Raw genomic sequence first — 26,105 nt, 5'->3', positions numbered from 1 at the left:
CAGGGTTTTCCAATAAGAGGTGTTATTTTGCTATTTCGGTATATGTTACTTTTGAAGCAGTCATTTTTTGACAAGTAGAAACTACGCCATTAATAAAAATGGAACGATACACGCTTCAACAACGCATTTAAATTACTAAAATTCACTATTATTAATTATTAGAATTCAATCGAAAAATCATCTTGAGTGATGAGGCCCATTTCCACCTCGGTGGCTTCGTCAACAAGCAAAATTGTCGCATCTGGGGCTCGGAAAACCCAAGAGTTATTGTTGAAAAGCCTCTCTATCCTCAAAGTGTGACTGTTTGGTGCGGTTTATGGCCCGGAGGAGTCATTGGACCTTACTTTTTCGAAAATGAGGCTGGAGCAACAGTTACGGTGAATGGATCGCTATCGAGAGATGATTAATGATTTTGTATGGCCGGAATTAGATGGTATTGATCTGGACAACGTTTACTTTCAACAAGACGGCGCTACGTGCCACACAAGCAACGAAACCATTGATCTTTTACAATTGAAAATCAAAATAATACCTCTTATTGGAAAATCCTGTATTTGTAAATAAACCTTCAATCAGTATCTAATGTATAATGTTTTATTACTACACGTCACTCGAGGTAACTAGATCGCACACCACCTGAATAATAATAAATTATTTATAAAGTGAACACGTGTAAATAATTAAGTACGAAATACATATTGTAGTTTGTTCCACAAAACCTAACCAAATTTCAATCAGCACGTGCAAATGCATAATTAATTTTTCGTTAATCATTTTAGGAACTTAATTGCTCTGCGTTTGCAGCGCGTGTCATTAATATATTCATATTTGAAAATGAGGATATTCAAACTATATTAAAATATATTTTTTAATTGTTAATAATTATTAAATGCACTGTAGTTCAATGACAAACAACTTCCTACAATGAAGTTCTGTTCCGAGTAAAAAATCGTTAATTTGTAAAGACTTACAATAGCACTTAAGCGGTGGCGGTTTTCTGTGCGTTAATGCAGTGTACTCTAATAAAAAATATTAGAAAAATACGACCAACTTGTGTTAAAATTTAGTTCACGCTGTAAACAGCGCACTATTCAAATTCCGTGCTAAATAATCCACCCATCCCCATTAATACTACCCGAGAGCTAATCTGAAATGAATCCCCATACCGGGCAATACGTACTTACATATTTGCGAAGACTTCTCTCTACTCTTCACTTGTTGCTGGCAGGGGCGAGGGCGTGCCGAGACTAGCGACAGCATCAACCTTCCACCTTCCGTCACCTTCACACATCGCCGACACGTTCAAGACCCTGCGTTTTAATCCCTAAAGCTTGGGTTGATCTGCTATAAATATGGGTGCACGCTCCCCTGCCGCCAGTTCCTCTTCTCGACTGTAAGATCTGCCTGACTGCTTCCTGCCGGCTCTAACCTGGAACTTTGTTTGATTCTGTTACACCCTGGACCATCGCCTCTCCTCGCGCTTCGATACCCGTCCTAGGAGCGAACTCTCAATCCCAATAATTGTCCCGCCAAGATATCTTTACTCCCGGCAAAGGATTGATATCAGATATATATATTCTAGCGGCTCTAGGACTAGACCCCCTTCAAGCACGGACGTAATGGCTACTCAGATCCGGAACCCACCCCCCCCCCCTTCGAAAGCACAACAATATCGTTCAAGATGTAAAATAGGCATCAGATTGTATTAATTCCCCATGATCTTGGAAGTTGACCTACATGAAATATTCAAGGATGTTATTTATACTAAACTTGGTCGGGTAGTAAAAAAGTGAGAGCATGACAATTTCGTGATAAAATATTAGTCACAGAATATATCGAGAACAGGTGCGAGAACACGATAATATCAGTATTGGTAAGAACACGTGTTCCGCTGTCCTAATAAAATATTCGCTTTTAACTGATACTTTGTTATGAACTCTGTCAATCATTCGTTAAAGGCCTGCAGTCCCGTTTTTTAACAATGAAACAACAACAATCAGACCAGAAAATAAATGAACAGTATTTTATGTCAGTAAGTTTTTGTGTTAATTGTTATCGTTTTATCCCAGCAACGCGAGGTCCCTCAAGTATGAAAGAAATTTATATAACTCCTAAGACAGAATAATACAAGTTGCATAATATCATACTTTTTACAAAACTAGCAAAACATTTTCTGCTAAACGTGATATGTCACTGTCTACATACATTTTTTCGTATTTAATTTAAAATGATGACAGAAAATAATAATATAACGGTGTTAATTAATAATAATAGTTAATCTATATCACACAGAGAATCCAAAAAAAACTTTGTTTCTGTAGTTCAATATTTTTTTAAACTTTAAATTCCATTTTTTTCGGCAACTAAAGGGTTTAATACTTTTGAAGTCGGGTCTACGTTTCGACGAATTTTAAAAGACATTAAAATTCTGTTATTACTAGAGACCGTTTTTTCGATTTTCTCGACAACGAAAACCCAAAAAAAAAAATTATTCCACAAAAACGACACAAAATGTGATGTAGATTACTACGAGTTTCCGGACACCGTGTATATTAGATAGTATTTTCATAATAATATATGTAGTTTATAACAAAGTAGGAATGATGGGTAACTGTAAACAGTATTATATATGGTTTATATGTGATACAGTTTCGTGATCACCTCACTAGGAGAACTTGTACTTAGGTGTTCAGTTGTTTTAGTTATGTTAAATACGTGGTTAATATTAGAAATCAAAAACAAATGAAATTTAAATGGTGTTGCGTTATGCTTGGTTTGGGTTATTAAAGTAAAGGATAAAAATCTGTACATTTTGTTTTGATCCAAGCTGAAACCTTTTGTTTAATTGTATGCGTCAATGCATTGAGTTGATTCAACAAGAGATTTTTTTTTTAAATAACTCGTATAATATTGTGATGATTTGGTACTTTCATAATTAATTAATTTCAACTGTTCAACATTCATCTTTCATTAGCGTAATCTGGAATTTAAATGACCAGTAAAATAAGTTAATTTCGATAAAACTTGAATTCTTCAAACAATGTTAATAATGTCCAGTTAATGAAGATGTTTGAATTGACAGACGATTCTCTTAATATTTTTTCATCCTTGTCCTTTCTTAAATAATAAGATTTTATATAAGTCAAGTAAAATTGGCTAAAAACTGAATTTCATCCTAGCTGTCTTTATTACTAAGTAGTTATGGTTCAAATATTGTTACAATAATTCAAATTACCCATCTGGTAATGTATACATATTTTTGTCTTTCTTTTTGTAATACTTTGTGTTCGTATGTATTATTACTTTATGTTTGTGATACTCTTATGTTTGCTTCACTCAAATGTAAATTTTTAACCTCGATACAGGCTTAGTCCTAGTGAGGTTAATTTTTATGAGAAAAAACATGATTTATGTATTGTGAGATGCAATAAATATAAAATAAAACAGATTTTATCACCACGGGTTTATTTACAGCGAATTTTCGGATGACGATATACAAAAAAAATATTTGCCAATATTTTTTAAACTCTAGAAACGTTTTTTTCCTCTAGAAAAGTTTTTGTTTCACCTGACCGAACCATGTCTTCTTCGTGCGTTCCCGATGTCCACAATTTCCTACTTTATACCTCATTGTTATCATTAAAAAAACTACATGATTCGACTTAGTTTTATTTTATTAATTGTTTTTGTGTTTATTTCACAGAACTCCATTTATTGTTTTTTTTTTTAATTAAAAAAACATTCTTCATAATTCGAAGAACATTAGTGAATATTTGCGTTCTGCTTGACAACAACGAGCCTAAACCCTTAAAGGGTTTTCTGGTTAAATTTACTCGAACAATTGGAAATCAATAAACAAACGAATGATACCAATAAACACATTAATAAAGCAAGTAAAATTATTTATTCCCCACTTCTCAGTATTCTACAATTCTCAGTATGTTCACAAGGCCTAATAACACCTTTAAATAGCAGTCACAGAATTACTAAAATTAAGAAAACAATATCATTTAATGTGGGGAAAACAGATTTCAAGGTACGCAACAGAATAGAGAATCTATTGTCACAATGACTTTCTAAGGATGGATGGTTTTCACAGAATTTGAACAATTCATCAAATTTCATGGTTGATTTTCAAGTTCTGTGAAGGTTTCCTTCAAGTACTGTTATTATTTTAGTTTTGTGATAGAACTGGCCAATAATTATTAAATAACAGAACATGAATAGAACTTTGACAGAACTTTAAAATCAACGACATTTGATGAATTGTTCAAATTCGGTGAAACAACCCGTCCTAACTGAATCGGTTTAACCGGTAATAAATTATTTCATACATCATAAAAATTGAAATAGAATTATACAGATAAGTCGTCTCAACGTGGTCTAATCACAGTTTGCAAATGGCCTTGAACGCTGAAACAGCTATAATAATAATAACAAACTAAAATCCTTTTTTTTAATTCAATTAATTATTTATATTTTTATTAAAAATATTAAATTGCAAAATTGGGGGCTTAGCGCGGGCACCCAGTGAGACCCATATAATCAAATCATGTTTTAAAAGGTGTTAAGAATTTTATTTAATAAAATAAAATAAAAATTATAACACTGCAATTCCACTAAGCTCCAGTCAGTTGTGGTTCTTGTGTCGTATCCTGTAAAAAAATCTAATCAAATAACTCGTTATTCATTTTGTCTGCAAATTTCCAGTCCACCTTGAGACGGAGTGAAAGAGAATAATTGTTTTTTTTTTCTTCATATTTTAATAATTGTTGGCACTGAATGGAATTCACGAAAATAACGTGAGGTTTCTCTTTTATGAACCTGCACGAACGCGGTATGAAGACTTACGTGTTCTTTGCTTTGGAACTCGAAGCCAGCTCCCAACACGGCCCAGCGCGTATCAATTCAACGATAAAAGAAAATGGCTTGAAATCCAGATGTGACCCACATAACATAATGGCGAAGCTGACATAAAAATAAACACACCCTTTTATTCCCCCTTATTACCGCTGGAATAACACTGCATATTCATGGGGTCATTAGCATACGTAAAACGTTAATGTGATTCATTTGCATGAAAAGCGCAACGCCACGCGCCGTCACTTCTCCATTTACGTCAGACGCATCCCATTAAAATGTGTATTTTACAGAAGATTTCTTTCAGCGCTTAGTTCAACGGAAATAATGATTGCACTGAACAGGATGACGGAGCATTTCCACTTTTCCACACTTGTCAAATCTTCTGTAAGAGATCCTCTGTCCACCGGGTGATTATCGAAGTCAAATACCTTTCCGTTGCTTCACTGATTTACAAAAAAGCTTCCTCTTAGTTAATAAATAATATTAAAACGGTAGCATTATCTGGCAAGAGCTTCTCTTTCAACCGCTTCACTAATAAAACGATTAGATTTAAATTATGTCTATAAAAAAATCGCGCTTGCAGACTAAAATATATATATATATATATATATATACATACATAGCAAATTTCTCTTGGGGAATTGCAAGTTTTGCAGATACGTCTGAATAAAAAGAGTTTTGAGTTGAATTTTTGTATGTAAAATAAAGTATTCCATCTGGAATTGCTTTCAGGGCAATGAAATGCAATCTTTTCTAATAGAGCTGGTGAGTCAATAAGGCAGTTCACGATCTTTTATAGATGTTTCTATGTGCGTCATTTTTTTTGTCTTTGCTTTGAGTGGAGTGATAGGGTTAAATTGGTGATTTTCAAAGCGATACGACAGTGTTTAAATTTTTTTTAATATTACAATTCGGTTAATATAAGTTTGGTATTGGTATTGAGGATTTTTAATGACAGAAGTAAATTCGAGATGAGATCTTACGTTTTTAATATACAGTAGTTCAAGTGCAAAAGATTAATTAAATGATTTAGTCATGCGTAGAATGAACCTTATTTGTTTTTAGGCTTTTTCTAAGATGTGTTCAACATGTTCTTTAAATAACAAGTAATATTTCAAGTTCTTGATTTTTTCAACTCGTTGAAGAGCAATGTGGTTCAGGTGGTAAGTATGGAAGATTGTGTGATTTTTACGTGAAAGTGTTATCGCATTACATTTATTTATGTTTAGAAATAATTGATGTTCTACGCTCTATTCATTAATTTTATTAATATCAACTACTGAGCTTATGCATTTCAATATTTTCATATAGTCAGCATAAAGTATAAAACCAGAATGACTGACGACATGCTTGATGTCATTGAAGTACAAAATAAAGAGCAGGGGCCCTAAGTGGGAACCTTGAGGTACCCATATATATTTATTTATTCAATTGTCTTTTATCATCTTATCACAAAATCGTAAACAACTGAAAAAAGTGTACAAAAACAGAAGAAATTTGAAGATGTTCCACCCGCGCCTATTTTATTTTGTTGATGCCACAAATCATGATAAGAGCTCAAAAGTTACAAAAATTATGTTAAATGGTTCTACGACAAAGAAGGAACATTGAAAACCGTATAAAACAAGTTTTTTTTTGTACTACAATTTTTTCAATTGTCGACCTAGTTGCGCCATCTCTTGGGCTAGCTAGATAATTTCAAAGATTTTTTTCTTTTTCTGGGGATAAAATCTTCCTCTCCAGGGAACGGAGTCAAAACCGCCTAAGTTAAATATTTAATACTAAATTACCGAAATTTATTTCGTATATTAATTGCAGTAAATTTTTAAATATAATGTCTGACTGTCACCAAAAGTTTATAGAAAACATTATCATCGTTTCATCCATTCCATTAATTTAAAATCATAAATTCATTCAATCAAGGAAACAAAATTTAATAGATGTATTTCAGAAGAGCGAAGAAACAGAACAAACAAACCTAACTTAACCTATTATTTTATCACGTTCTGTTTTATCCGGTTACCACCAAGAGATTCCAAGACAAAACAGAACATTGACGAAAATTTAAGAAAATAATAAACAAAAACAATTCTAACCCAGTAAGTGATGAAAAAACACCATTTAGTCATTTCTAACTAAAGGCAAAATTGCATTTTGAGTATGTACTCGAAATGTGTATTGGCCATTCGCGCGAGTTGTGGACCCGCGAGAAATTATTTGGATGAAGAGGCGCTGTCACAGGGGCCAGCAAATGGCAAATATTGGTTTAGTATATTCAACAGAAAAGCAATCCATTGTTGTGAGTCATATCCACTTAGTTTGGTTCTTCATTACTTCAGCAGGATGTTGTGTTTGTTTGCCACCTAGTCTACATGTTTTTGTCAACCACAAAATTAAAAACAAAATATTCCACATGATGTCTGTTTTTACGCATTCAAAAAAGGTTTAAATATGAAAAAAAAAATGTGTAATATGTGGAACAGTATTTACTACTTTTTACAATTTATCTCTAATATAATTGCTATCGAAGGAGGAAGGCACCTGCTCAGGACCTTGTCCGAAAGGCGTGCAAGATGGATCGGCCATGTTATACGACAAGAAGGCCTCTTGCATGTCATAATGGAGGGTATGACCGAGGGGACCAACTCTAGGGGACGAGAGTACCTGGAGGACCTGCTGGTGGACGTGCGCTGCTCATCATATGCACAAGTCAAAAGAGCCGCACAAGACAGGGAAGAATGGAAGAGGAGATTAGACGAAATTGCTGCAAACCAATCCCAGGATTGAAACCAGAGAGAGAGAGAGAGATAATTGCTAGCTAGCTTCGCCTCTCACACTATTTTTTACATTGATTTTAAAAATATAGAGCAAACAGTATGATTTATTGTACTATTAAAATGTTGCAGTTTAACATATATATTTTAATGTAGTGCAAATTTCTTTACAGCCAAGTTCACCAAATGAGATTTCTCGATGAGACAATGAAACAGATTTTAAATAACATTTCTTTCGAATAACTTGTGACAATATTAGGCGATTTATTTTAATCAAATGTATATAAATATATATAAACAAAATTATTTGAGCAAATTAACAAGATAATCCAAACGTTTTATTAAATATTATAAACATAATCTTTATGCAAAAATAACAGCATAATCTTAAGCTAATGAGGCTAATCTAGGTATGTTGAATAGTAAAAGTATGATATTTCTATCGCTTGATAAATAAATAAATTGAATTATGTGTTGTAAATTACCAACACACTCACAAACAATAATATGAAAAGTGATAACGTTCCCAAATTACAAACGAAGAACTTGAGAAACAGAGGAATGAACCCGTGAGAATCTGACGCGTTGGACCTTCCGGCCACTAACGGTCTAGCTACTTTTTTACATGGCTTCTTAAAATAGTAGAAAATAAGTAGTAGTTGTTACTTTCGTCTGATCCCATCACCATATTCAACGCAGTACAGCGATTAGTACGGTCATGACCGAGGCACTTGATCGTAAATGTTAATAATTCCATGGTAAGATGGCGCCTGCAGTGATTTCGCGCTCCGCAGTCGGCCATGTCCACTAAATGTAACGTGGCGGAGGAGAACGTTTCGGGAGAAAGCCCCCACACTGAAATCTGCCCGATGGGCGCAGATCGCTGTGACGTCACTAGTCACTTTCTCCCACTTCGTCAGATCTGAAGGAATCAATTCTTATAATCACACTAGAAAGTGACCGCGATTCCGAATTCGTGTTTTCTAACAACAAACAATGTGTGATTCAGTTATCTTATTGTATTATTATGCTTCGTATATATGTTAAAAGTGTAATGATTAATTAGTAACAGTTGCGTTTCTATTTAGAAATTAGAAATTTTAACGTAGTTTCAATGGGATTTGGGACACACAAACCGTGTTCAGCCAACACAGCCTTCTGGTTCATAAATGGAGAAAATTGAGTATTGCGGATTTATTAAAACCCTGTTAAAATGGTGACAGCAGGTCATTTCCTAATAAACTACTTAACTACTTACTTTCAACAACTTTTCTTTTTAATTTATTTCGGAGGTTAGGTATTATACCCACATGGGAAAATTAGTTGTAAGATATTACTAATTCTGAATTAGAAATATGATATCGATAAATATGACGCTTAATAAATAGGTCCCAATGGTCGAGTGGTTAAAGACGCCTGTCCCGGTAAAACAAGAGATCCTGGGTTCAATTCCTAGTTGTGACCGTTATCTTTTTATTTTTCTGTGTCTTGTTCTTGTTTCATGTTTTATTAGTATTATCTTCTTCTTCAATGATATATTAATACTTTAATAATATATAGTAACACGTGTTCATACAGCTGCGTTTATCCTATAATTATTTAATGACGAAATGCGATAATATTAGAATTTTGTTTATAATTTAGAACACCTGTTCCGAAATCGCCACTTGGTGTTTTACTGATATCTTATTAATTCTTTCGTTGACAACTTGAAGTCCCGTTTTGAACAGGATTACGAAGAAATTGAAGAGAATTTCTATACATTCGCAATAATTTATATCAGTAAGTTTTCTCCGCCTATAAAGCAAAGTGTGGCATGTAATAAAACGGGTAAAATGTAATGCAACGTACAACATTGCGTAAATCTTACTACAGGGTTTTCCAATAAGAGGTGTTATTTTGAATAACCCGCTATTTCGGTAGATGTTACTTTTGAAGCTGTCATTTTTTGACATTTGACAAGTAGGAACTACGCCATTCATAAAAATGAACGATACCCGCTTCAACAACGCATTGAAATTATTAAAATTCACTCGAGTGAATCAAATGCAAATCATCTTGAGTGATGAGGCCCATTTCCACCTCGGTGGCTTCGTCAACAAGCAAAATTGTCGCATCTGGAGCTCGGAAAACCCAAGAGTTATTGTTTAAAAGCCTCTCTATCCTCAACGTGTGACTTTTTGGTGCGGTTTATGGTCCGGCGGAGTCATTGGACCTTACTTTTTCGAAAATGAGGCTGGAGCAACAGTTACGGTGAATGGATTGTGCTATCGAGAGATGATTAATGATTTTTTTATCGCCGGAATTGGATGGTATTGATCTGGATAACGTTTACTTTCAACAAGACGGCGCTACGTGCCACACAAGCAATGAAACCATTGATCTTTTACGATTGAATATCAAAATAACACCTCTTATTGGAAAACCCTGTATTTGGTCTGTCGAAAATATTTTTTTTTAATGTGTAATATGCATATAAAGTAATAAATCATCTGTTCTGAATAATTAAACATGTATTACAACGGGCAACAGGTAATGCAACATCAATGTAGAGAATAAAAAGCAACGTGCGCAGAATCTAAAAATTCAAGACATCCACAAAACATACAGGTTTGACTACAAAACAAACCCTCACGCATTTTGAAAGGTATATTTAGCATAGCTGAGATGATTGTCGCCAAACTAATATTGGCAATGGTCATGAAGTAAATCATGAAGTAATAAGTACGCTCGGAATACTTAAAAACATTTGGGTTTAACGTTTTTTTGAATGCCATTTTATACATTTGTTGAGAGATACTTTCTCGATTTTAAATAAGTGATGCTATATTAAATATTTTCGCTTGCGCCTATTATAAACATAATCGTTTAATTTCAATATTGGCACGCTCCCTCCACCATTCGTATTTACGTATCTCCCTTTAAAAACGTATTTTTCGTTTTGAACTTACTATGGAGCCATAGGTATGTAAGTGTTTACGAGACGTTTTACCAACTTAAGAATTGTGGCTCCCTTCTCAGACACAAGAGCCCCCTTTTTATGATAATTCCTACACGACCAAGAATGCCATTAAATGTAATACTTTGGAAAATACATGTTTAAAATGCAACTTATGTATCTATATATGTATATAAATAAAGATGTAAATGTTCGTTTGTTCGAAATTTTAAATCTCTGAAAGTTCTTGCCGATTACTTTGAAATTTTGACACAACGTTGATTTCGAATACGCGTGTGTTTTTATATACCTATATTATATAGATGTCGCGCGTGACAGGTAAAAACAGGGTTTTTTTATCTATTGGACGTAAAAGCAACACGCGCTACTGTCTCTATATCTGCACAGACAGAGTGAGCCACAGAACGCTTGGCGGGTATAGGTAGTAATACAATAAATAAATAAAACAATCATTCTATCTCATTCACACTCGGTTGTCTCTTTAATACATTTGGAAAATGGACATACCTACGGGTATATAAATTTGGGGTTAGACAACTATTGTGAAATAATCAGACTAAAATGTCTAGAATTTCGTTCTAATTTGCTTTGTCAAGTAAAATATTTGTAAGTAAACACATTTTATTTACGTTATTTGGGCACGAAGGAAAACAATGTATTGAATAATGTCAATCCTTGTCAATCTTGTCATGATTTTGAAAGCATTCATGGATAATGGATATAATCCAAATTGATACCACCCCAACTCGCCCAAATTATATCTAGTTACCTGCTTTATTATTTTTATGTTCGTGAGAATACATTGTCTCTGGGATTTCTTTATAAAATGTATTGATTATTTTGACATAATACTGCTATTTAAATCATTATAATATTATAACTTCACAATTTGGAAAATTATCAAAATCGTCACTGAACTACAAAGATTTATCAAAGCGAATTATTAGGAAACTAGCGCTACCCCTACACGCGTTGCTGTGGTTCAGTCTGACTGTGCAGATAGAAAAAAAAAGTGCGTTTTGCTTTTACGTTCAACAGATGGCGCTTTTTTATAGCACGTTTGTTTACCAGATTACGTTGTTTTTAAAAAAACACTTTTTTTAACAATCACATAGTAGGTAGGTATAGGTATATAAAAACACAGACGTATTCGTTGTATGAAATATCAATGCAAACACTGAAGAACTTTCGTAGATTAAAGATTTTGAAAAAAACGAACATTTACATAGATTCGCATATTTGCGGTAGAATAACTGCAAAATTATGTACTTCCCCTGTAAGCAAAGTTTTTCAATGAAATGTGAAAGATAAAAAAAACATTTTTATAAAAGATTGATGGAAACAGTGTGTACGCATTAATGTGTTGTATTTCATATTTATTTATTCGTTATATGATACCCTCAGCGCTCCTGTATGTACAGTGTAAATAAAGTATGTCCTCACTCGGTTGGGAAACGATGTGAGGAGAGTTTAAGGTTCTAGAAGAGGCCAGGATTATATGAAGGAATAAAAACAGATGCCGGTAGTTCGTTCCACATACGAGCCGACTTACACTTACAGAACGATCGTTTTCATGAAGATAACATCAACTGTGAAAGATGTTCGGCTAGAGAAAGATGTTCAACTGTGAAAGATGTTCGGCTCCATCGAGTTTCATGCACATGTACCGGTGCAACGGGGATCAATACTGCCAGCTCCTTAGAGCAGGCTCCATTAAAATATTTGTAGAATAGACTCAACAAGCCTGCATTGCGTCTGTCTGTCTCGTTTATACAGAGTTCCAGAGATAGATACTCTCAGTATCACCCCAGTGAAACACCAGATTCTTAAAACGCCGTTGGCTGTATTTAGTGACTAGATATGATTAAATATTTTACAACCTTCATCTTTCTCATCTCATACCCATCACCTCTTCCTCTAGCCTCACAATATATAATATAGTCGTCGAAACATTCAAAACAATTTAATCACAAAAAAATATTAAAGAAAATAGCCTACCTACCGCTAATCATTTTTAACTTTAAAAAAAAAAGAGGTTGCAGTGGAGCTCTCCGTGGTTGTAAGAATCATACCGTCGTTTCTGCGTAGAACTAATACATCACCTAATCAGTTTTACTTATCAAAGTGACGAAAAATAAATAAAAACATAGGTATTGCTGTGGTCATAAAAAATCTCTATTTGGAAGCATTTAATAATAAACTCCAACAATATTTTTTGTGTGTATATTTATTTGTGTTAGAGTTGACGTCACTCTACAATCAAAGAAAAAGCTACCATCATAATTATATTATTATAGGCTGACCTTTCTTCAGAAGGCGAGAATAATATTGCAAGCATATCTCAAAGCTGATGTCACAGAGGTCGGCAAAAGGAACACAACTATCGAAATAGGAATACACTCGCGATGACGTATACGACGCCGAAACAATTTTGTAATTAGGTACCTTCTGCGAAAAAATAAATTTAAGAGACGACGTATAAATGTGAATGAAGCAAAAAGCTTGTCCCCGTGACAGAGTTGTGTGGCGGTTGGTCCTCTTAAGGCGATCCAAGACTCCAACAACAGGGGTTTCATCAATTCCAAAGAAGTTGTTATATCGTACATATATACTCGTATATATTTAGAGCGATCCCTACGGATGTAAGATATTTATACATAAGATTATTAAAAACAGTTCTTTACCATTAAATAGTTAATGTAAAACGGTTTGAAAATTTGACATGTGACGTTTTAGTAATACGTTCATCAGAAATAATGAAAATAAACCCTACGGAAAGATCAATTTTCTAGGCATGCTAGGGCAAATTCGACCATAGGACCGCCCAGAACCGCCGGCGAGCCGCCCGCCGATTACTGCTTTTACACGACTTCCCCACTTGTGTGGTTAAGATTTTATTTTTTTTATAGATTAGTTAATGCAAATTCAACCATAGCTCTGTCCAATACACCAGGGCCGAGCGTCGCATATTTTTGTGCATGGCTTCTTCACTTACGTCGTTAAGATTCCGACGTTATTTTAAGGTATTGTTACGTCTTAAAGCAAGAATGTCCGATTGCGAAACATTTATAGATGTCTCAAATCAAATATGGGCGACGCACGCTGCGTTCGAAAGAAGAAAAAACTCCCGAACGTTAAGTCCTGGCATCGTCAACATTGCAATTTTGTTTTCTGTCTGAAATTATTGGGTAAACAACTTTTTTTGCACTACATATCCATCTAAATAAATCAAAACGCAATATTGTAGTACATAACTAGTCGAGATTCAAATAATTGCGCTTAGCAAAACTCGTAGGCACATGTATGTGGGTGGTGTGGTAGTTTTCCAAACGTTTATTTGGAAACATAATTCGATTATTGAAATATTGTTATTACTAATGCACGAATTGCATCGCAAATGTAAATATTTTGATTTCGAAAAGGATAATATAACTGCAACATGGACAAACCGATTATTATTATATCACTTCCCTGTTTGAAGTTTGAAGATGACGTATATGAACACAAATTAACAGCCTGAAACACATATATAAATTTTAAAAATCTTCCGAGAAAAAATAAATGCCGCCGACATTTATATTTGCAACATTTGCAAGATTATTTTCAAATTATATGGGTGTTTCAGGCTAATAATTATTTGTTATCCTTTGTGCTTTGCACAAAAACCTTCTCATGAAAACATAAGTTTGTATTTATAAAATAATAATATATAATAATATGATATATTGCAAAATATGTATGATTTAATGTAACTATGATCTATATTAAAATAATAATAAAAAAATAAAAAATAAATAAAAATAAACACATCTTGCAATAAGCCCTGAAACTAAAATGACGTCATAGATGATATAATTCTATAAATGTTATAATTTTTACGACCAAACGTTACGTCACGGGAGATGTTGAGTTGCTTCTTTAATTCCAGTGGATAACCTTCTTAATATACACGGTGTCCGGAAACTCGTAGTACAAGCGGGAAACTGGAGAATCTACACCACATGGGGAACCCAAATAAACATAAAGTTTTTTGATTTGAGCATTTTCACAAAAAAAAAAAAAAAAACAAAAAAAAATATTTTTCGGCTATTTTAGGGTTAAAGTTTTTTCCGGTGTTTAGGGTTGAACAACAGATGTTTTAACCCTGCAGAGCAGAAATATTTTATGATTACACCGGATTAAATGAAGGGTGATTTCAAAATAATGCTTCAAATCCGAGTTTCTTCATTTGTTTTACTTTCAAATAGTTTTAATTAGTTGGGTACTTTGATCTTCAGTAATAATTTATAAGAATTTGATTAAAAAATTTTTTTAAAAAATCAACTTCTAACTCGATTTACTCGATAACGAAAGCTCAAATAAAAAAAAAATATACTACAAAATCGACTCCAAATGTGATGTAGATTCACCAGTTTCCCGCTTGTACTACGAGTTTCCGGACACCCTGTATACATTATCATAATGATATATGCGAAAGTTTTCCTTTTATTACAAAATAGTTGACGTATACCCGGCGTTGCTAGGGATTATCCTTATGAGATAGACATATACCATTAAGGACTTTTCTGTAGCCCTTTTTAAGGCGATGCCATACGTAGTCATGCAAAATCATGTGTTTTTGGTTTGAAAATTTGGTCGCCTAGAAATGTTTCAGATGCTTTAATTAAATACTGCGAGTATAATACATCTTGGCCTTTGAAACAATCGAGTATTTTTTAGATAAGTCTTTTTATAAGCCCAGAAAAAAAAATGTATAAGGCCTATGAAAACTGCTTTAAAGTTCAAAATCTCCTACTTACGAACCCATTTTCGGTTATGATTTTATTGTATAATGTGGCAAATTAAGTTATTTATAAAATGATCGAAAAAAAAATATATTTATGCCTGAACATCCACAAAATAAAATAAATAAAAATTTCATGCATAAATCAAAACAGGCGGATGGTGTTAAGCGGGAATTTAAACCTTATCACCATCTACGTAAGGGTTGTTATTGATAGCGGCTCAATACACGACGTAGTGCATCACCTTAAGATATATAATTCCGTAGTACATTATTTTGGTGTATCTCATGAGGTTTAGCCAGCGTTAGCAATGTAGTGCCCGAAAATATATTTTTACGACTTGATAATAAAACATCGACTCTTTTTAAAGCCCAGCTACACTACTCGCGAAGTTGATCGAAGTTGACCGAATACGATAGTGTGGGCACGAACTTCGCTTCGCTTCGGGCAAATTCGCTTCGCTTCGCCCGACTTCCGATTGTTGTCGGTAAATGCGCCCGAGTCAAAGGACTTCAAAGGTTACTCGCGAAATTGCACGAGTGTGTGGGCACGCACTTCGAACTTCGGCTAACTTCGTCGAGGACTTCGTCGAAGCGTCGAAGCGAGTAGTGTAGCTGACACTTTACTTTCTATAAATATAATATGCATGTATTATATTTACATACTTACAAACCAAATTTATGACGTAATGTGTTTAAGGCGATGCACTACGTCGTGTAATATTTTAAATTGAGCCGCTATCAATAACAATCCTTACGTAGATGGCGATAAGGTATAAATTCCCGTTTAATACCATCCGACTGTTTTGATTTATGCAAGAAAAAAACATGGCCAAAAAGTGCCTTTTGTTTTATTTTGTGGATTTTCAGGCAAAAAATATAATTTTTTTTTCGATCATTTTATAAATAACTTAATTTTCCAAACTAAACAATAAAATCATAACCGAAAACGGGTTCGTAAGTAGGAGATTTTGAACTTTAAAGCAGTTTTCATAGGCCTTATACATAATTTTTTTCTGATCTTATAAAAAGACTTATCTAAAAATTACTCGATGATTTCAAAGGCCAAGATGTATTCTACTCGCAGTATTTAATTAAAGCATCTGAAACATTTCAAGGCGACCAAATTTTCAAACCAAAAACACATGATTTTACATTACTACGTATGACATCGCCTTAATAGTTTAGCTGCGGGATGATTTGCCGGCCTGATTGTTTCCTCCCTCCTACAACTTGGATCTCTTCAAGGCCCAGTTTAACTGCTTCCTTTGCTCAAAACTTTCCCTCACACAGAATCAGAGGTACAAAGGTAGCATTGCTGGGTGTTGGTTTATGTGATTATGTTATGTATAATGTCACTAGCGCAGACACGTGAAAAATCACGTGATAAAGACTGGGGCGCTATTGCTTAGTAATATTTCATCGAAACGTGTTCCACTATTATCACGCGAGTAGCAGTGCGCGGGGACCGGATTCGGTAGTTTCCAGTCGTTTGGCATTAGAGCGTCGGAAGCGTAGGAGGTCAAATTGGAGATGAAAAAAGTGGAATCAATTATTTCGGTACGTGTCTCACCTAAATTGGTTAGTCTGAATTCTCGACAAATCAATTCCAATTTTTAAAATGGCATTTTAAATATTTTTCGGTAAAAAATATTTAAATAGGTTGGTACTTTATCGCTTGTCTGAATTCTCCAAACAAATACTTCTAATTTCGAAAGTGAAATTCAAATTCAAAGCAGAAGAGTTAATTGAACCGGAAGTACAGTCATAGACACAATCGAACAGACATTTTAAATTGTAATACAGTGGGTTGCCATATTAATAGGGACAGTTCCAATATTTCCTGATTTTTATGTTTAAGTTGTCTCTACTTCTAAATAACTTGGATATGATGGCCATTCCTTCGTTATTTTTGTTGCTGGTATCACCACTGATATTTTTAAGAAGTGGCAACACTCGCAAAGTGCCACATCCCTCGAAAATTTAAGGTTTTTTTCCATGTGGCCAGCATTTTTGTGAAAATTCGTGATTTAAGTTTTGGTAAATAAATATACATAATAATTATATTTAAGAGTTTTAACAGTTTAGCTGTACAAAAATGTAAGTAATTATTAATTATCTATTAATTTTGTAATTTTATTTTTAATATCTTATTTCAGTGAATAGTTTTTCCATATTGAGTCCAATGTTCTGTTTTTTCAGTATGGCTAGGTCTTCAGACACGTCCCCAAGAAAATGTGCGGAAGTGAAGACACTATTGTTAAACACTCAACATTCCCAAAGGAAAATAGCAACCATTACAGATATTTTAAAGTCTGTGGTTAACAGGATAAATTAGAAAATCAATCAAAACCTGCCCCTTGAATTGAATCACAATGGGAAATTGGAAAATGGTGGCAGAAAACGAATCACTACACCTCGTACTGACCGCAAAATCAAAGACGTCTGTCTCCAAAACCACAAAAAGAGTGTGGCTCGTCTGACCTTGATGATCAACGAATATGATATCGAAGTCTCCCAAAGGAGAGTCTAGAGGAGATTGGCTGAGGAGAACCTCATTGGCCATCGGCCAGCTAAAAAACCTCGCCTCACAGTAGATATGAGGAAAAAACTACTGGAGGGCCAACGCACACCAAAACATGACTATAGAGAACTGGAATATTGTAATTAACAATTTCGTGGTTATCAAACTTTAAAAAAATTCCACTAGTTTGATTATGGCCTTTTTTTAGGTGTACTTCTCTGACGAGGCCATATTCCAAATTTTGTTGGATAAATCATCGTTCGTCCGACGACGCCCAGGAGAGAAATTTCATCCGGACTGCCTTGTAGAGACGATCAAACACCCTACCAGTATCATGGTGTGGTCAGTCATCTCTTCCAAAGGGATGGGGCGCCTCCACATCGTGCAAGGGACTATGAGGCAGTATCAGTAAGACAAATACTGGAAAATCGATTACTGCCTCAAGTCGGAGAATGGTTCCCTGGTGGCCAGGAATACGTTTATATGCACAACTCCGAACCCTGTCATAAAGCCAGGACAGTCACTGCACTCCTGGCTGAAAAAAAATGTGCCGGTTTTACCTTTGCCGGGGAATTCCCCTAACATGAACCCTATTGAAAACCTGTAGGAGCTCACCAAGAGGGAGATTGCCAAGGAGGTGATCACAACGAAGCAGCAGCTCATCGAAACCCTCATCCGGGTGTGGCATCATTCTCCTGAACTAAAGATTACTGCAAAATTGTGCATTGATAGTATACCACGGCGTGTACAAGCTGTTATTGCGGCTAAAGGCGAAATTACGAAATATTAACTTTTTGTTCGATAATGTTTAAAAATAATAAAAAAAAAAATAATAATCGCAGATTAAGGACAAATACGGTGTATATAATTTTCAAAATTCAATGTCCTTGTTAATAAATAATAATAACCGCACCTAAAATTATAAATATCTTTGTTTTATGAACACAAAGTGTGAAAAACACATTTTCCATAGGTGTCCCTATTAATATGGCAACCCACTGTATCTACTTTAAAAAAAAAAAAAATCACTTAATTGGCAGTGTACCGTTATTTATTGTCTATATAGATTGTATATTCATATTTATCTATGTATACAGGGTGTATCGGCACGTACCCGACAAACTTTAACCAGCTATTCCTTAGCATATTTGGAGTAAAAAATCTTATGTGCACTTTGCTGTCCGGTAACGTTTTTTTTTAATAAAAAAATTATTATTCATATTTTCACCACATGTCACCACTGTTTTATGCTTTGTCAAAGTTTGAAAACCCATCTGGCAAATATTTTATTCGAATTCCGTTGAATAATGCACGTGTGTACCTATATTGGCGCACTTTTAGAATCACAACGAAATGGCACGGCACCATTCGTCTCATTTTTAACTATTATTATTTAGTGTGTGCGAAAGAGCGAAGACGCTTTATGACATACTTGCTTATAACAGCTGTTGAACACGAAACGCAGTGCCAATAACAGTGATGTAGTGTGGAAATGTTAAATTTTTTTGTTTTTAATTGAAAAAAAAATGCTACCGGACAGCAAAGTGCCCATAACATTTTTTACTCCAAATGTGCTAAGGAATAGCTGGTTAAAGTTTGTCGGGTTAGTGCCGATACACCCTGTATACTAGAAGGTACTCTCAATATCGCCCTGGTGTAAGACCAGCATTCAGAATTGAAACGTTGCTTAAAATGGCTTTAGCCGTGTTTGGTGAACAAATCTGAATAGTACTTCCCCACCCTCTTCTTTTTTCCCCATGTCCTTCCCCTCCCTATTATCTTAAGCGTAACGACATACCCCGATTGGGGATGTGAGTATAACTGGCTTCAGACGGTTGGGAGCAGTTGGGACTCTTGTGCGGTTTCACAAAAAAATTAATATATAATAAGTATAAAAGAGGAGTGGCTATGTATGTGGTATGTTTTTTTAAATGTAAATCCACATTTTCTTTCCGATATTGATGCAATTTTGACCACTTAACCTTCAAAAGTAGAGGAACTTCGCTGTCTACGTGAAATTTGAAATAACCACCCCATCCTCTTCTCCCACCCTAAAATAGAATTTTTATAGTTGTTATTAATGAAATTGACGGAGGTAAATTACTTACTAAAACTGATTTCGAAAACGTCTGACTGAATGACCATTTCTTGATTGAATATTAGTCATTCAGAATATATCTCAACACATCTTATTAATAAATATAATGGACGAGATACGAACATATTTATAATTTTGAAGAACACGTGTTCCGACTTCCGTATAACATATTCGTGCTTTAATGATAGTTGGTCATGAAATTTGTAAAATCATCCGTTATAGACCTTTAGTCCCATTTTTAACAGGAAAACGAATAATTTGACCAGCTTTTTTAATAAATTGACAATATTTCACATCAAATATGATTTAAGATTTTCACAAAAGTTATTTGTTTTTGGGGTGTTATGCCGTGTTGCGCTAACTCCTTCTTTAGCCAACGTTTCGGACAGCATTGCAGTGTCCATCATCAGGGCAGATGTGTTATAACACACTGCAATGCTGTCCGAAACGTTGGCTAAAGAAGGAGTTAGCGCAACACGGCATAACACCCCAAAAACAAATAACAAAAATATTTCACATCACCAGAGATGTGCAAAATGGGTACCCAAAACCATTTGAAATGCAAAATGGAAATGGGTCAAAACTTTTCCATTTGAAAATGCAAAATGCAAAATGGTTTTTAGAAAAGCATTTCAAATGCAAAATGCAAAATACCTATTTTCAAAATGCATTGAAAATGCAAAATGGTTTCTCAGGTCAAACAATTAAAATAATTATAGAATTTTTAAACAGTTTTGTCATTTAATAATGGACATCAATGTAGAACAAACATATTACATGATGGTAAATCAAAAAATGCCACGGCTACGGATTATGAACCACAAAAAAATTGTGCGGGACAAATGTTGCCACCGTAAAAACATAGAAACTGCTATCTAACATTTAATATTACAGCGTCATGGCCCCATGTTCAGTATTTGAATCAGTATTTTTTGTAATGGTATCACTCAATTGCCAGGGCTCCTACCAGGGAGCAACTTGACAAATGTAAATTATCTCTCATAGCGAGGTTGAGGACCGACTGATATTTGGGGCTTAATAAAAAAAGATGAGTGGAGATAGTAGGAAGAATGTTGCAAAAAAGCATTTAAAATGGAAAATGCATTGAGAAAAGCATTTAAAATGCAAAATGCAAAATGGTTTTTAGAAAAGCATTTAAAATGCAAAATGGAAAATACCCATTTTGCATTTCCATTTGAAATGGATTTATTTGAAATAAAGTACATCTCTGCACATCACTCAGTTTTATCCGTACAAGATCTTCAAATAAAAACAATATACAGGGTGTCCGGAAACTCGTAGTACAAGCGGGAAACTGGTGAATCTACATCACATTTGGAGTCGATTTTGTAGTATATTTTTTTTTATTTGAGCTTTCGTTATCGAGTAAATCGAGTTTGAAGTTGATTTTTTTTTTTTTTTTTTTAATCAAATTCTTATAAATTATTACTGAAGATCAAAGTACCCAACTAATTAAAACTATTTGAAAGTAAAACAAATGAAGAAACTCGGATTTGAAGCATTATTTTGAAATCACCCTTCATTTAACCCGGTGTAATCATAAAATATTTCTGCTCTGCAGGGTTAAAACATCTGTTATTCAACCCTAAACACCAGAAAAAACTTTAACCCTAAAATAGCCGAAAAATATTTTTTTTTTGTTTTTTTTTTTTTTTGAAAATGGTCAAATCAAAAAACTTTATGTTTTTTTGGGTTCCCCATGTGGTGTAGATTCTCCAGTTTCCCGCTTGTACTACGAGTTTCCGGACACCGTGTATAAGGGGAAAAGTTAAACACGTACCCCTTATTAATTAATGTGTTTAAAATGTACACCAAGTTTATTTATAAGGCCCTAGGCAATATAGCATGAAAGCTAAAACGCCCGGGTTGTCAGCAATGACGTGAAACGTGAAATGAAAAAGCCCTAACGCCTCCCGTACCAAGCTAATAGTACACGCCCAGTGGCCAGGTGGTCAGAGCCCGACCACAAATTGCATCTATTGCGTCAAAGCCGGTAGCGTGACTCGACTAGGCTACCATTTAATCATTCGGACATTTATTAGGGATCAGCCATCGATATATATATTGGTCCATGTCGATGGGATCAGCCGATTAAAGCAAACGCGGGAATGTTCGAGGAACATAATGATATGGTAATCAACAAACGAGGACTTTACATAGTTATTACATTAAAGACCTCATTAGCTTCAGCTCCAAATCCAGAGCCCGCTGGTTCGACACCCGGCGTGCGCAAATAAAATGTATTTAATTTCTATGTTAAGGTTCCGTAGTAGCGTTCAAAAAGAAGAAGATGGTTTGAAAGGGGAAGAAAAAAAATTGGGGGTCTGCGAGATTCAAATGGAGGTACATACGGGCGGACCCCCATTTACCTCAAGTCAACATTTAGGAGTTCCGTAGATGACACAATACACCTAACACAAATAACACAGTTTACGTAATACTAATAATAGACTGAGAAATTACTTATTTGATGTTTGTATTTTTATATTTCGTAAAGGTGAGGAATATAAATAAAATTATACGTTCCTTTTCTCGTCAGTATTAATATATTGTAGCAAAACATTGCACATCGGAAGCCGCGAATTTTCCTAGATTCCCAACTTGTTTTTGAAAAACGTCGAGGGTAATAATGACGTTCAACATTTAAATGTACTTCACACAGACTTCAAAACTAAGTTTGAGGACATTTTGACTGTGGAAGTGGAATGTTGAAGAATCTGATATCATATGACAAGAAGAACTGATCGGAATAAGCGCTAACAAAGAACTAAGGGGCAGTTCTGTAGGGCCAGGTACAGAAAAAAAAATCCCGTTGCTTATCCTGCTCCATTTTCATTTGGTGTAATACCTCACAAGGGTGGCCCTGTCTGCACAATCCTGAAGGGAATCCATTCAGAATCGAAACGTTGCACGTTTGTCGAAATGGCTTTAGCCGTGTATAGTGCCCAAATCTGAAGAGCCAAATACTTTATCTTCCATCCTCCTTCCACTCCGGGTCTCATAGTACCACTGGCTCCGGGCACTTTCAAATATTGCTTCGTAATGTAATTACTAAATAATATGCCTCCAATCTAGTCAGAAACGGAAGGTTGCTAAATTACAAGCACAGTTTAAACTTCAAAGAAATGGTAAAGTTCACCCGACAAACACAGATAATGGTTTTTGTTCGTCTTGGATTTTGTAAGGTTAAGGTTAAGAGAGTATTCTGTGAACACTGATTAGGTTAAAGAACATGTAGGCGAATCCATTAAAAAACACAATGTTTCGGATGAATGGGTATGTTAGCCGGTTATATTTAAGACTTAAATTAATTATATTAATTCGGATCCTTTGTGATGAATATACGACATTATAAATCGTCTTTAGCTAAAACTACGTGTTTCATAGATAGTAAAACATCATCCCAAAAAGACCTTCCCAATCGATAATCACATAATATGGACTACTTCGTCTTGGGAAAGTCCAACCAACATTTGTATAGACCCACTAGTAAAAGAACAAACGACAGGTACTCTCCTGAAATTATAAGCTTTTAGATCAGTGATTTTTTTTTATTTTTTTTTTTTTATTTTATTGATTTATTGTGAAAAACAGTATATTCCATTTACATTTCACAAATAACAGTTTATAAATTACAGTTTATAAGAAGTCAGTACATACATTTATTTGCATGGGTAAATACATCAATACTATCTGATTAACCAGATTTGTTAAATAGTATGCTTATTGCCGTCTTAAATTCTCTTTGGTTCAAATTGAAAATGTCAATCACAGAAGAAATTTGATTTAACAAAGTAGTTATTCTCCCCAAAGGCATGATCATTGGTAGGTTGGTCCTGCCCCTTGGAAAAATAAATAATCTGTGCTGTCTATCTCTGATGAAATTATCAGGGACATAAAAAGAAATTCGTTCCCGAATATCTGGATTGCAAATGTGCCCATTTAGCAGCTTGTGCGCCACTAACACCATTGCAATATTTCTCCTAACGTCTAGACGTTCTATCCCCAGCATTCCGGCAAGAAAATCAGAGGGATACAATAAAGGGTAATATCCGAACTCTCGCATGTAGAGGTATCGCATAAACTTTTTTTGCACCTTTTCTACATCATTTGAGTAAAGGGCATCTTCGGGTCCCCATATTATCGATCCACTCTCAAGAATGCTGCGAACCAGAGTAAAATAAAGCATTTTTATGACTGCCGTATTCGTAAAAGATTTCGAATTACATATAACAAAACCCAGCATTCGCATTGCAGAGTTGCACACCGAATCGATATGAGTTCGAAAAGTTAGACGCGTGTCAAAAGTGATTCCTAAATCCTTCGTTATCGAAATATGTTTTAGAGAGGTACCAGACATTTTATAGTTAAAATACAAAGTACGCTTTGCCCTCGTTAAGCACATAATTGAACACTTACTACTGTTAAAATGAAGTTTATTTTGATGACTCCACTCTACTATACCGTCGATATCGATTTGTAGACGAATGGATTCTTCATTTGTCGTTATACAGGTGTATAGTTTAATGTCATCCGCAAATAATAAAAATTTTACAAATCTTATAAACATCCCTTTGTCATTAATAAACAATAAAAATAATAGTGGTCCTAAATTAGACCCTTGAGGGACCCCAGAATTTGTGGCGTTGAGTTTCGATGTGAACTGCCCGTAAACAACGTATTGTTTTCTGTTAGACAAATAATTATGAAAGAACAAAAGCAGCATGTATGAGAAGCCGAAGCTTTCAAGTTTATTCAGTAATATGAGGTGATCCACTTTGTCAAAAGCTTTCGCAAAATCATTATATGAGACATCTACTTGTTCGTTATTGTCCAATATATTTGAGACGTAATCCGTAAATACCATTAAGTTGGTCGTTGTAGACCTGCCCTCTCTAAACCCATGCTGCTGGTTTATGAGAAATGGTTCTACTTTATAGTATATACGTTTTTGTATTACGAGTTCAAATAATTTGGCCGGTGCCGAAAGAATTGCCACAGGTCTGTAATTAGATACACATGATTTATCGCCGTTTTTGTGTAAGGGCGTGACTTTTGAGATTTTCCAGCGGTCGGGGAACTTACCGGAGTTAAGTGAAATATTAAAGATATGTAAAAGCGGTACCATTAACGGATCTGCATATCCCTTCAGGACAATTGTGTTAATAAAATCTGGTCCAACAGATTTTTTTGGTTTTAGTTTTTTAATTGCAGCTAGGTAATCATTTTTATTTACACTTAAAATTTCAACATTTTGAGCTAGTGAAGAGTAACCGCCTGGGGTGTATGAGTCAAATTCTGCACTATGTTCGCTATAGACTGACTTAAAGTAATTCACAAATGCTTCCGGAATATCGGGCCCAGTATGAGTACTTCCGTTCCATGACACTGAGTTTAGAAACCCACCGTCTTTCCTCTTTTCGGATACAAATTTCCAGAAGGATTTCGGATCACTCTTGACGTTTTTTTCGATATTATTTATGTAATCCTTATACGCAATATTTATACTACGTTTGATTTTAGATCGTAGAATACAAAACTTTTCCCGATATCTTATCAATCCGGTGCGCCTCCAGTTTCTGTGAAGTTTGCATTTCTTTTTCAGGTCACTAATAATTTCACCATTAAACCATTTAGGGTATCTTCTTTCAAAACAAGGTACACGCTTTCTCTCAAAACACATGTCAAAAAGGTCATAAATTACATTATAAAAATATTCTACTGCTAAATCTACATCTTTAAGTTTTAATAAGGGTTTCCAGTCGTGAGAATTCAAGTAAACATAAAAATATTCGAAGTTACCACGTTCTAGATTCCATCCTCGCTTAACACAATTTCCATTGTCGTCATTTAATAAATTCCGACAATAGGCTTTGCTTACATTGAGCGCGAATTCTATATATAAAGATGGGTGGTATGAATCTTCACTAACAAGTGAGTATACGGATTTGAACACTTTTAAGTCAAAATTAGTGATAATAACGTCCAAGGTCCTGTTCGTTATATTAGTGATTAAGTTTTTCTGTTCCAATTGAAATAGTTCCATAAAATATAACAAATCTGTTTGAGTTGCTTTGTGACTC

At 34.5% G+C, this 26,105-nt stretch overlaps 1 protein-coding gene across 1 annotated transcript in view; it reads right to left on the bottom strand.

Annotated features, from left to right (window-relative positions):
* Positions 1-26,105, bottom strand: part of LOC149412209 (tetratricopeptide repeat protein 39B-like) — an 82,357-nt gene that overhangs the window by 48,802 nt on the left and 7,450 nt on the right. The gene's annotated exons all lie outside the window — the stretch shown is intronic.

The sequence above is a fragment of the Hesperophylax consimilis genome, chromosome 23, assembly GCF_061612785.1.
Source record: "Hesperophylax consimilis isolate HC1 chromosome 23, BYU_Hcon_1.0, whole genome shotgun sequence".
Lineage (NCBI taxonomy): Eukaryota > Metazoa > Arthropoda > Insecta > Trichoptera > Limnephilidae > Hesperophylax > Hesperophylax consimilis.
Note: the sequence above shows the minus strand (reverse complement) of the source record. Positions and strands in the feature narration are given on the sequence as shown.